The 14,492-nt window shown below is 39.9% G+C and overlaps 1 long non-coding RNA gene across 1 annotated transcript in view; it reads right to left on the bottom strand.

Annotated features, from left to right (window-relative positions):
- Nucleotides 1-13,797, bottom strand: part of LOC125886777 (uncharacterized) — a 77,435-nt gene extending 63,638 nt beyond the window's left edge. Inside the window, exons 1-3 of the long non-coding RNA XR_007449094.1 lie at nucleotides 13,689-13,797; nucleotides 12,369-12,449; nucleotides 10,180-10,247 (exon numbers count right to left, since the gene is read on the bottom strand). This is a non-coding gene — a long non-coding RNA (uncharacterized LOC125886777). The remainder of the gene's footprint in view (nucleotides 1-10,179; nucleotides 10,248-12,368; nucleotides 12,450-13,688) is intronic.
- Nucleotides 13,798-14,492: the final 695 nt, after the last annotated feature.

Below are 14,492 nucleotides of genomic sequence, written 5' to 3'. Positions count from 1 at the left end.
TTAGGAATATTAATACCAAATTTTATGTCAATCCTGTCTATAACTGTTGAGATATCTGCTCGGGACTACTGTGTTGAATGGAATTTTGAAAAAACAATACACTGATTTCTTTTCTGGCTATTTTACAGGCTATTTTGTAATGATGTTGCTTAATGTGTTTCTGTAATGTTTGTTGCACATCAAAGGTCATTTTTATTTTTGTGATATCTTGGAAAGACATAGAATTTAATGACCTACTGAATACTTTCCCGTTGCCATCCGTGCTCTCAACTCCAACAGTTAAAACTAAAACACTGCCATTCTTGCACCTCAGCTACTCATTTTAGCACTTTATTATATGTGCTTTTTATATCTATTTATTACATTACTGCCATTCTTATGTCTATTGTAAGTGTTTCATTGTCCTGTGCTCTTGTCCGTTTTGTTTTCTTTTATGTATACCATGAGATTGCTACCTCAATTTCGTTGTTTGCTTGACTTACAATGACATAAAGATTTGAATTGAATTGAATTGAATTAAATCATCATAAGTTGGGTTTTCATCCAAATGTAGCGCAAATTTTAACTGTATTTTCATAAAAAGGGCAAAAGTAAATGTGAAGGTATGCAATTTTCTATCCATTACTGTTATGTGAATATTAGGAGCTGGTACACTGAGATAGACAGTAGTTGGCGCTACTTCTCCAGTCAGGTGCCACTGACGAGATGTTGTAACTAAAACAGCACCAGTTCAACTGAAGGAAAACAATGGATGTGCTATATTCGAGAGCACACACATGAAAATATAGAGTTTTGTATTACTATTATTATAGCTATGCTCTCTTGGAAATCCGTTTCCTTTAGTTGCATTTACATTTATGAATAGACCAACTTTTCCATCTCTCCTAAGCGAAAAAACTTTTTTTTTGTGATATTTCAAGATTTTTAAACATTTTTGCAGCTTCCACTGAGTTTTTTTTAATGTCCCAATTAAAAACATACATCAAAAACAGGTGGATGGAAACACACCGTTTCCATTTATGCTCCCCTTAATGTATTCTTGTACCAATTTCAACCTTCAAAATGTCACAGTTAATAAACTATGTCTAAAATATGACAGAGGCAACCGAAAAAATATAGCTTCTTATTGTGAGAACCTTTCCTGTCACAGACTGGGCTTTAATTGTGAAGAACCAGTATGATTCCAGTCACCAGTGAGACAGAATGTCAGATCAGCATGTTTTTTGTGATGTTGCTTTTAGTTCTCTAATGTGAGTCCATGCGGCCAGACTGCTCACAGACTTGGCCGCTGGCTGAAGCCAATTGTCTGAGTTAGGCAGCAGAACACAAGACTCCCCACTTGGAAAAAGGAGGCGAAAACAGTGGAGGAGTTTCAGCAGTCAGCCCTCAGACAGGAAGACTCTAGAGGAAACACCAGAAAGCCATTAACTAACCACAGTATTATGGTGATCTATTTGCTGGAATGGGCTACAGACAGCTAATGAACAAGCCTTAACCCCCCCCCCCCACTCTCAACCCACCACCCATCACACACGTATCGCACACACACACACTGAGGAGCAACACACACTGAGAAGCAATGCTGAAAGAGCTCTTGCTTGTACAAAACAGCGTGACAGATCAATGCCTGATTCCTAAATCAAGGGAAAAGGTTATTCTGTGTCTCACTGGGATTCCACTTACTATCCCCCTATATCTAAGACACTCCCATACCCATTTAAACCAAACAAGTCCGACCCCCCCCACACACACCAAAAAGAACGCACCCACATCTCCTAATTAAGAGTGAGGCAGTGGGGCTTTTTGTGTCTGTGGTTATGCTTGCAATGTTAGTGTCTGGAGTGTGAAAACAGATCTGATGGACTGGTGCCCTCAGCTCTCCCTGATCAGGCTCCAGCAGGTATCCCCCATGATTGACAGCTCACAGGTCAGCCGCCCATCTCTCAGTCTGTTAGAGGGTGGGCGGTAAAGAGATTTGGAATGCCTGGGACCCTGATTGCTTTATTGCTCGCCTGTCAGAACCATTGTACAGCTCTGTATTATTAGGGCTCGCCATCTCTCACCGTCTGGAAGGTGTCGCGTCTCAGCTCTGCATAAAGAATCACCACTCCATTCAAAATCCTCTTTCTTTTTGGCTGAAAGGAAGAAAGCACAGATTTTTCCACAGAATCTCCTGTATTGGTTTGTCAGATAATGCAACACAAGTGTCTCTGGGGAATGGTTTGGATGGCGCTGCTTTACACTCGAATGCAGGAGATTTGAGATCCCATTTGGCAATAATTTATCACAGTGATACCAACAATAGTCTTTAACATTATACAGGAATTACTCAGATGTTACTGATTATGTATCTAATCATGTTGATTTTGTCATTGCTGTGGTGTCCACGCCCCTGAAACATAAGGAAACAGCAAGCTTCTATATTTTGCATTTTGCTTTTCCTAGGGTTGTTTTACTTTATGAGCCAAAAAGCCATTTTCATGAAAACCTGTGATTTTCTGGTATAGCTGAGACATGAAACTAATTTTGCAGGACTGCAATCTGACATATAATGCATAGCAATGCACACATTTTAAGGAATGGTGACTTAAACATTAAAATATTTTGTGTATTTTAACACTGGTATTTAAAATAGCCCATGCTTTCATGCTGCTAGAGCTGAGATGAACAGAAAATTAATCAGCAAATGTATTTTTTCCAACTATAAATACCAAATTCAAGCATTTAAATTGTGAGGATGTGCTTATTTTTCCGCTTTTCTATCATATTATTGAGTTTTGGACTGTTGGTCGGACAAAACTACAAATCTAAATTTGCAAACTTGGGCTTTAAAGCTGGTGACAGCCATTTTTTTTTTTACTATTTTGTGACATTTTATAGCCTAGAATTTATCAAGACAACAACAAATTACTAATAATGAATCATTAGTTGCAGCCCAGGAAACACTAACTTGTTTTACCCTGGTATTTTTTAAAATTTCACGATGGCGAGCTATATTATCTGTGATCACAACAGGTGAAATAGTTTTAAATTAAACACATTTCTTCAACAATAAAAACGCTGCGCACCAAAGCTGTGAGTCGGGGCATGTCCAAACAGCAATTTCACTGTATTGTCACTTGCTGTGGAAAAAAGTATCGCTATGATAATATTGCAATCTAATTATGTTAATTTACTTTTACCCTTTACCTCCTCAGCCAAATGTTTCTATTTGACTAACCAATGAGAGAATAACAAAGTACAAAAGTACAGTATAGTTAAAAATCCCCCATATTGTCTCAACATGAAAGGGTAATACAGGCAAAGGAATTTTTTGAATATCAAGTGAGGTAATGTTGTGAAAAGTGCGTCCTTCTCTATAGTTCATCCCCACTGGAACAAAGAGCCTCCTCCAAAGCTACAACGGCCAAGTAAACAATGTCTCTACACAAATCCCTAGCTGATTTTTTTTTCCCGTTATTCCCCGAGCCGAGATGACAGACTGGCAGGTTGTTGAAGGTCATCGGAGCAGTGGCTCCTGGTCCCCTGGAGCCCAGGTGATGGCTGGGCCACATCCCCAAGTGCTCTTGCTGCTCTAGGCCACAGCAGAGACAAGCCCACTGGGGTGCCACGTCGCCGTCTCCATGGAGATGAGGCGACAGGCTGGCCACGGCTCAGGCTCACACCTTTATGGTCAGCGGCTCGGCGTCTCTGAGGAGACTTCCCTGCCTAACAGCAGTTGCACACAAGTTGTGATCACCACCCCCACCACCACAACTCCCACCCCAAAACCATTCACCCTCTCTTTTTGTTGTCTTCTTTAAAGCAAGTGCAAGCACAACGCAGAACGGCCCCGCTCCCGCCCCCCCCAACAGTCCAACCCTCCTTGCCCTGGCAGTGCTACCCTTGTGAGGCCTGCTGGGAACAGTGGTGAGATGTTAGATTAGACCTTCAAGTCTGGGCAGGACCTAAGAGGGGATGCAACGCAAAGGGACTGCCCACTCTGTCTATGGCTCATGCTCCATTATGGTTTTATCTGAGGGTGTGAAACTATCATTCCCAAATGCTGTCTCCTTTAAGATCCTCTCACAATTGGCTGCTGAAGAAAACTGGCTTGACTGGCTCAGTTTAGCGTCCCTGTTGATCGTAGTTATCATGTCTCATTAGACCAATGACATTTGACTGATAGCTGAATATCACATGCATACTTTCAAATGCATACATCCCCAACATGCAGCTTTCATGTTAGTGATCATATTGATTTTTAAAGCGTTATTGTTTCTCATTGTGTACGTATGTCCTAATCTGAGAAATGAATGATAACCTCTTCATCACTCTACCCCCTGAGTGTTCTTACTGGAAGCCATATTGATTTTGTTAGTCTGAGAGTCCTTGCATTGCCTGGCCTTTACCTCAGGGACAAATCTAATTGTTTATCTCTGGACAGACTTCTGCCTTTACTCCCTTCTGTCTCATTATGTGCCAAGATTTGTCAAGTCAAGTCTCTCCACACTCTCAAATCTCGCTTTACAACATGTCGTTCGGCAGAACACTACAGATGGCTTACTTATCAACAGACCCTCCCACATGGAATGTTACAAACATGACAGCACAACACACTTGCAAAAATATACACAAACTGACATACAATGTAATCACACTCTGGAGACACGATTCCACACACCGACACACAAAACATGAGTCACTTTTTTTTTTTTGTGAAGAAACACTGATTTTTCATATCTTTGTGCATGCTTTCTTGGAAAAAAAAATCACAAGAAACTATTGTTTGAGATCTACCATGCACTGTGCTGCAACAGTTACTATTTCTTACTACTTCAATAAAGACAATGCTGTAATTTTTTCTTATTTCTGTTCAGGCTCATCACAGACAACCAACAGCACAACAATATGACTGACAATCCTCACTAATTCAGACGCAACTGGTATTTTAACCAACTGAGTCAAGTCAATGGACAAATTTGCCATTAGTTTAATACTGCAAACGCTGTAGGTGAGTAGCCCAGTAGATGAAGTGCATTATGTCAGACTAACTCAACTGTAATTACACGACACATACTACCATCCCAGTTTGGCCCACATTATTCATCATATTGCAATAAAACCCTTATGAACGATGAAGCCTCTGACTACTGCAGAGTAAAAATGGCCTGTGACAATCTACCAAAATACTGTATATGCAAGAAAGTCTCAGGCAATTCAAACTCAGAGTCTTAACTACTGTAGAGTACAAGATGGGGTTACCACTTCTGAAGATGCCACACTCATGTCAAGATGTGTTCTTAAAAATCAAGCACCAAGAAAACCATGTGTAGAAAGACAAATATCAAGTGAGTGAACAAAAAGACAATAAAAATCAGATCAACAATTACAAATAGTGCATTAAATTTGCCTATAGTGAGGACTACAATCCGAAACATGCCATTTTAAAATGTATTCAATTTTTCTTAATTAGGTCCCAAAAGGCCCAAAATCATTGAGGTTTTACAGCACTCTCAGAATAAGCAGATTATTACCTGCTTAAGAGCTGTAAAGCTGCCAGATTCTGTGGTGCAAATCAGATAAGTGCTAGTTTTTTTAAGTTCAGCATCATTTTAGCTTCTTCCAAGTTGCCTACACAGTGAAAACCTCATTACATTGCCATACACAACAACATTAAAATGTCAAAACTAGTGTCTGCACATTTAATAAACTCAACAGTTGACTAACTCAACATTACGACAAAATATTTTAGTGATTTTAGCGACCACTTCTTTGTTTTCTTATCATCTTTGCCTTCTCACCAGCTCTCCAAACTCTTCCAGGCCATTGGAAGCCCTTGGTCAGGTTTTATCAGTGAGTTAACTCCAACGAAGTAGGCCAGATCGATAAGCACATTCTCAGAAAGGAGCCAGAGCAGAGAGAGTTAGAGGCGCGGGGGAGAGAGGCGCGAGAGGCAGGGAGCAATCAGAGAGCTATGGATGTGTGTGCCTTCAGGAGTGGATCGATGCTCTGACAGGAGCCCTGCTTTGTTCTCGCACAGTGCTCAGATGTTAGGCGTGCTTAACATGATTGCTTAAAGGTTTTTGTTTGCCTACTTGTGTTTTTGTTTGTCATTTTGCTCTACTTATAGTATATCCTGCTGTCCCTTTTGTTATCAAGTTAGATAGGTGGTTAGGTTGGCTATCTTTGGTCTCATTGTTTCTTACACAGGGATTTTTTTTTCTTCTTAAATCAGCAGGGGGTTTAACTTGCATTTTACTCTTTCGAATTTTGACAAATTTCTGGGCATGGGTAATGGCCAAGTTTATTACTGAGGGCAAAAACACAAACAAAAAAAATGCTCTGAATAAAAAATGTTTAAAAAGTGATGATTAACAATAACCTAAAGCACGCCTTTGAACTTATAAAAAAAATCAAGTGAGGAATTAAGCATTAAGAGAGACTTTGGTGCCCTTCATGCTTTAAATATGAGGACTGTTTGCTTTCGACAAATTGGTCTTTGACATCCCTTGTCATGTCCCCAGTTCCAAGGAATTTTTCATCATTACAAAGCTGCATTCTTTATCCTTACGCCACATGGCCACCCAAACCGAGTTAAGCACTTTGCCTCGCTAAATACTCTGCCAAGAATTACTTCTAACAAGAACTTGGGTGTGCCTGCTTCTTCACAGAAAGGTGTTGACCGCAAAGGACAAGTAGGTGTCAATAGATCTGCTCTCAGCGCCTATGGGACGTTGAGACGCATGAGCTCTTTTCCAAGGCTTAATAAGATAGCACAGATGCGCCCTTGTCTGAGCACAGCTCTGCGTCTCATTGTACTTTGGCCTCCCAACCCTGCCATTGCAAGACCTCTATTGCATTGGCTGCATGAGAGGGTCTCATTAGGACAGACAAACGAAAACCGGGGTCAAGGTATATAAAGGTAGCCACAGCTAAGGAGCATGCCTCTAAGATGAGCTGGGAGCTCCACCACGTCCTAAGGCCACCCCTGCAGACCTCTGGCCCTCCCCATCATGACCTCCAATATCTACCATTATTTGATGAAGCAGAGCTTGATAATTATTTTGCGTGGTTGAAGAAGGGGGCACAGTGTGAAAGGAGTGTCTCACTCTAAGGGAAAGGATAGTAGGGGATGACAGAAAAAAAGAAAAAAAAACTAACAAAAAAAAAAAGATCAAAAGCAGGCCTTTCGCTTTTCATGCCTCAGAGGCTCCAAAGAGGATAAGGAACAATTGGGCCCTGGGTATCCTGTCCTCTCTGGCAATTAGACTCAGCTGATGAAGTGAAAGGGATGAATGGCAGGGTTCAAGGCCTTCTCTAGGATTCACACAACAGGGTGTGTTTTTACCTTCTTCTCCTTTATCTTCATCTCCCTTTAGAGTGGCAGAATTGCAGCTGAAATATTTCCAGATGAAGACAATGTAATTCAAGGTGCCAAATCTTTAGCATGGGGGCTGATGAGATTGAGGAGGTGTGAGAGGAGCAGAGGGGCACAAACAGTGTTGTATGCAATCACATTCATTCTCAAGACAGGGCACAAAGAGATGTCCTGTGTGTTTATAAGGCATTTTTATAATGTAGCAGATGCATATGACATATGGACAATTGTTCATGCAGATAGTGCACAAGTTGTACAGAAACATACCTAATTGGTCTGTTGTTTTTTTTTTCAACAACTGAACAAACATAGTCAATGTAACTGACACTATTTAGTTACGAGATTATGTATAAAATAATATAACATATAGTGCATTTGAATAATGAAATAAAACACTGTCAAAGTTCAGGCTATATAAGACTTGTTGTTGGGTGCCAACTGTTATGGGTTGCTGCTGTAAAAAATGACCAACAATTACTAGCATTGAGACAAAAATACAATCTACAGTATTGCTCCCATTCAGACAAACAGTAAACTATAAATACAGAAAATGAGCCAGCAAAAATATGCAGCGCTTAGCAGCAGCAAGCAGGTTCCATAGAAATCTGACTCCTTCATATTTCCACTTTGTATAATCCTTGTATAATATGTATGAGCTCTATCACCCTTTCAAAACGTATGCAGTTAATGCCAATTTCTTGACAGTAACACATAAATTATTTATTAAACTGTAGCATTAACAGCTTAAATTAAACGTAGAGTCAAGTTCTCTGATGTGGAGGAGCAAGTTTTACCCTGACACACAAAGTCAGTTAAATCGGCAGAGCTGCATAAGTGAACTGAAGGTAAATAAATACCAGGCTGTCTGTATTCAGATGCAACACAGAGGATGCTACAAGCAGTCACGCCACAACCCAACTGATATCAGAAACATCACACTGTTTTCAAGTACCATATTTTCCACAAAACTGCTCCCACCCTGGTATGACCCCAAAATTAAGTTGTACACTTAAACAATTTCACTTTTAGAGTGAATTGCTACACAAGTGTAGATTTAAGTTGCTCCTATACGAAATGCATCGACTTCCAAAACACTTGCTGCCATCGAGATATCGTATATTTCACAGAACATTTCTAACAGTGGCCATGCCAGTAAATGGGCCCCGAGGCTTGAACGCTCCTGCCACACTGCACTAAAACCTTAAGATGATTAGTGATATTCTTAAAACCTAGCCCACTGATAATGTGTTTAAAGAAGCGATACGGCTTTTCCAAGCTTTGAGTTCAAAGTCTGAGAAGCATGGGGTCAGAATGCCAATGGGCTAAACAAAGAGTAGCCAAAATGGGCTTTGGGGGATTTGAAACTTAGGCCCCTGAACCCCTTTGATCAAAACAGAGCTACGGCCATAGAAATACTAAGTATCAAGTGCCTGGGACTGAGTTGTTGCCAACGAATTGAGAGTTTGGCATGTAGAATGAGACACTGATAGATCAAAATAATGGTATAGTAAGAAACTGGGAAGTATGAGAACAGTGTAAACTCAGGGTTCCAACCAATGACCAACATCCAGGACAATTTAAGGTTGTTTTTTGGCACCGTTTCTTCTTATGGAGCCAAATACTTCCTCAGCACTCATCAGCACAAACACTAACCTTAACATTTCTAAAGCAAGTTGTACTGTATGAGTCTTCTAAAACAAGACAGACACAGAAGTACAAGAGTCTAATCTATAGTTGTTCAGATGTTTCAGTTTCTTGTCATTTATAACTAAATCTTTGGGTGAACCTTTTCTAAAATGTATTAAAAACTGATGACATATGAAGACTAAATGAGGTGGTAAAAGTATCTTTCTTCACCATCTGTTTTAAAAGGGTGATATGTAGTAACTGGAAATATTCAACTGGCTAATTAGTTCTACTTTGACTCTCAGCAAGTGTCCAGTGTGCTTGATGAAACAAACAAGAACAAAAATGATTCAAACTCAAACACGAACAGATTTGCCCGTCTTGAGCAGCCTCAAGCAATTAAGTAGGCATGTTTTCGTCTTATTCTAATAATAAATCCATTAAGTATGAGAGAATCCAACTGCGTTCAAAGTTATTATTACCAAATTGATAATAAGGCTAACAATGTAACCTGACCAAATGTACAGTGCGATTAATACAGCTTTTTTCTTAATGTCAAGATAGCTGAAGTCGTTAAATGAAAATGGGAAAATAATCTCAAATCATAATCAATCAAGAACTCAATTATGCGTGTTTATTTTCATCCTGTCAGTTATAGTGTAACACCTCTAGGAAGCTACATTAACAACTGATTAGTGCTGCAGACAGCCATAATGACAAATAGAACATATGATGGTGAAGTCGATTAAATTGGGAGAATTTCAATTAGCCTATGTGAAGTCTTTGAATATTTCCTCTCAGCACTTGTAGTTAGCTCATATTTAAACAGTTATTGACATGTTTCCAGCCCACATTAAAGGGTAGTCAAAGGGTGCAGTGTGAGCTACACAATATAACTGGTGCATCACAACAACAACACACACTGTAGTCAAGTTGGACTGTCTGTAAATACAACTGAAGGACATAAAGGTGCAGTATGTTCGGGAGAGCACAGCTCTAACTCCATGAGTATATCATTCTTTTGTTAAAGATAATAATATCACTGTCAGGATACAATGGAATCTCTGCTGTCCTATATTTCTATTAAGATTAGTGAAGTATCAGACACACTACTGTTTGGTATGTACCTGCATGCAGCAGCACCATTGTATCAAGGCTTTCAGCTGTGTTTTTTTATGCATTCCAGCACTTACCTTTAATGCCTTCTCTTGCTGTTTATGTTTACTGCCTCTTTGTTTATGAAGCCATCGAGCATCTCCAGCTGCAGAAAAACACGACTTATCAGAAGATTCATGGGGCCAAATTGTCGCAGATAGGAGGGAAAGCTAATTATTATTTTCAATATTTAACCGTTTGGTTTATAAAACAGCAGGAAACAATGATCAATCACAACTTCCTAGAGTCCAAGGCGATGTCATAAAGTGTTGTGTTTTGTCCGACCAACAACCCAAACCCTGATGATATTCAATTAACTGAAAAATAAAGACAAGGAAATGCAGCAAATTCTCTTTTTTGAGAAGCTGAGCCAATAAATTTTTGGAGGTTTTGCTTGAACACTGGTTCAGGTTAGCGTGTTATCAAAATTGTTGCGGATTAATTTCCTGTCAATCCATTAATCAACTAACATAGACATAGAAATAATACATAAGGAACTGTACCTATCATTTAAGTATTTAAACTGGTCATTTTTGTCTTGAGGACATCTTCAATGAAATCAGTAATAATCAACTAAAAACTCCATTCCATTATTTAGTCCATTACCACTGTCAGATCCCTCCTGATGACACAAAGCAATGGGATGCACAAAATATAATGGGTATCTTGTTTTAATTGTTCAAATTTTCCCTCGTCTTTTTTTTTTTTTTTTTAAAGGTGACAGGGCCATTACTCCAAAGTCACCACTTATCAGCGGTATCGCTGAGGATTAATGGTTTCACTTGTGCTAGTAAGAAATGTTTAAGTTGTCCCGATTATCAGTGCAAGAAAAAGAATAATGGTTATTTGTCATTGTGTTAAGCAGTGAGAGAGACTAATCTAACAAAACACTCAGTTACGAATGTGATTAACCCTGTCTGCTGGGACTGAGTGGGGACATGCGCTGGACTGTGCACAGCAGTGAAGCCACTGTCTAAAAGGGAATGCTTGCCTTCTCAAGAGCTGTGTGACACTGGTTCATAGTTAAATACTCTAGCAGCAGCTATGCTGTTGTGTGTAAGACAAAAACTATGCTAAATAAAAGGTAGTAGATGTTAAAAAGGAGCTCTCGCAAAAGGGGAACTCTAACCTTGCACATACTGTCTGTTAATTCAAACTTTAATGAAATATTTTCCATATTATTCCCAATAGTTTGGTGCTGAACCAGACTGCGACTGGGTGAAATGACAGTGACCTACAAGCCAGGAGATAAAAAGGTGTCCTTTTTACATACTACATAGGAAAAATTGATATAAAGCTTGAAAAAACAGCGGTGGAATATCAAGGACTTTAAGTCAATCAGTAAAAAGCAGTCAGTCAAAGAAGAAACCATCAAAAAGAGAGAGCAAATTGGAGCTGAATGTTGCACAGGAATGGCTAAACATTTACCAAATATGACAAATGAAAGAAAAACCGTAAATTACAATGGCAAAATAAAGATTTAGAATTTAAATTTAAATTGAGACTTAGTTTGTTTGCAACAACAGCAATTACCACCACCAATAGCTGCCATACTACCCATTTAACACATTTGTCTTGTGAAGGATTTTTTTTCCAGCGGTACAGTCCCTGAAGCTTTTGTACTGGTTGTGCTGGCTTGTTCCCGCTCCAGTAATCTCCTACATTATTTTCCTTGTCTGTCACCTTTATAGTATCTATTAGCCACTCTCTACTATCTGTTTGTGGGGCATTTTCTCTTCCTTTTCCCCATGAATGTTTTATATATTGGAGGGAGAATGATTGTTCTTTGCAATGAGGCCAGCGCGTGGCCTCAGTAAGACAAATTGCTCCAGAACGTCTAAATGGCAGTCAATGATAACTCATTGTAAGGAGAGTAAGTGACTTCCAATGGAGTGGATAGGGGACAGAGAATAATGGCAGAGCACAGGTGAAAAATAGATGTTTGGCTCGGTGTAATTACTCCATTAGGGGGCTCTCTGTTAATCTACCAAACCACAGCAAGTGTTTTTACAGCGATGAGGAGGTGACGGGCGAAAATGACTGCAACTGGACAGAGAGGAGCCCCGCTACCTCCCCAATCACAACACACACTATGAAGTGTTTACTAATGGACAAATGTACTCCCAGTCTGCGCTCTCGGCAGCATCCCACGAGCTACTCCAGTTACAAGTAAGTGTGGTGATAGATGTATTGACGAAGTTCATCATTGAGCTGACATATTAATTACCTGCAATATGGTCCCGTGCGTTCAGAGTGCTTTAACCTCCTCTGTCTCAATTGTGCACTGGGAGATGGATCAGCTGTGGGCCTGTTAAACATGAAAATCTGGGTTAGAACAAAAAAAAAAAAAAAAAAAAAAAAGGGACAAAGGAAAACCCACCCGCTGGAAATCAACACCCCCATTCTGCTGATTTTCCAGACAAACATAATGATAACAATTTTTTGACCATTTGGTGTCTGCTGCTTCCGCCTGTGGCAATCTAGACAAAAGGAGCCTGGAAAAAAAAGGCCCAATATGGTCTTAAGAGTTTACTCTGACCACACAATCTGTTTTCTTAAGTCAACTTTTAAAACACTGCTATGAGCAGTGCCCACAGCTTTATCACTGAAGCTCAGATTGACCTTGCGTTCACCTTTATACTATTTCCCATCTGTTTAGGTTCCACCCTAGAATCCATCCCAGTTGGCTGTAGGCCCACTTTGCATCGGGCTTTCTCTGTGGAACCCTGAACAAAACCCTGTAGGAGCAAAAGACTCTCTGTTCGGCCTATTTCAGAGAAATTTCAGCTTGCATCTCGGCGTTTCTTTCGACGCCCGACGAGCCTACTTGGACTTTTCAGGCTGTTTCCCCCATGTGCAACATAAAAACAAGAGATTTACCCTTCTTTTACTGAGGCTTTTCACTTGACTCCAACCAGTGGAGTCCTCCAGCATGTTGCAGAGATGACAAGAGGGTTAGAGAGATGTGGTCAATTCTGCACATCAGTGTTTTAAAAAGGTAAACCTTGAATGTAATATGGCTAGTGAGGCTGATAGGGAAAACAGGCACCGATATAAACAAAATAAAGTGATTGAATTTGCAGAAAACGAGCCCATTCTTGTTTCTTAACACTTTAACTTAACTTGCATTAGAGTTACAAGTGAATTAAGGCTGTGCACATTTATCTGCATCCTTGGTTGGAGCTCTGCAGACAGAAATCCTCACAGCAGCTCATTAGAGGAGAGAACTGACCTTCAACTAGGTTTTGAAAAAAAAAAAAAAAACCGTTGAAAGCTATCAGCAGGCAGGTGTACATGGCTCAAAACATACAAAGGCACCAATAGGGGAAAATACAAGGCGTCCAGCTGGACAATTTTCACTGCCCCAAAAGCTACAGGTTGCGGTAAGGGGACTTCAAATGCTAAGGACAGTGAGAGGTGCCATTATCACTCAGTGCTGAAAACGAGCACGGTGACCCGATTAAAGCGAGAATTTCTGGGTCACGGTCTTGTTTTTCAATGCTTAATTTGTCTATCGATAGTGACACGGTCCGTGGCTTGCACCTACCTGTAATATTATCTTTCTAAAAGTCGTGGTTCAGACAGGGCCCTTGTCATTGTAACCCTACACGGGGTGTGCGAGCGGATTGGCCCTGCAGCGTGTTGCAAGGGAGGAAACGCCGGCTGGCTCTGCTGGTGCAAGTTGCGGGCTGCGGCGCCGCTCAGTGGACACTCCGGTTTCAGGAGCTCCTTCTTCCTCTCCTGCCTCTGTAGCTCTCACGGCAGCCAACCTTCCGGGCATGCAAGAAATACACAAACTCTTTTTCAAGTTTGCAAACCTAAACTTTTTTTTGCTTTTTTCTTTTATATATTTTTTTTTAAAGAATATATCTAGTTATTTGTTTATCTATTTTTGAGTCAAGACTTTTGAAGTTGGATTGTTAGAGCGCACAAAGGAAAACACTTTTGTTAAGCATGTCATCGAAAAACATAGATAGATAGATAGATAGATAGATAGATAGATAGTCTTTATGATATGACCTCTGGATGGGTCTGCCTAATATTAACTGTTTTAATGTACAATTATGTGATGCTGATTGCAGAAGTTTTATGTTTACTAGCTTTTTTAGATAATCAATTATAGATAATTATGCTGACATGTCCCTGGGTGTCCTCACTTGTAAAAGAGAGCAGATAAGAGCATACCCTCGCACACCAACACAAGCTTTTCCAAACTTTGGTGTGCTCTATAATGTTTGTGAATATTATGTGTCTCCAAATTATAACAATTGGACCTTTATGCATGCACCATTTCTGGAGAATCAATCTAAATTTGACTTCACTCTCAAATTCAAGCACTTGCTTTGTCTAC

Source organism: Epinephelus fuscoguttatus, linkage group LG4 (assembly GCF_011397635.1).
Source record: "Epinephelus fuscoguttatus linkage group LG4, E.fuscoguttatus.final_Chr_v1".
NCBI lineage: Eukaryota > Metazoa > Chordata > Actinopteri > Perciformes > Serranidae > Epinephelus > Epinephelus fuscoguttatus.
Note: the sequence above shows the minus strand (reverse complement) of the source record. Positions and strands in the feature narration are given on the sequence as shown.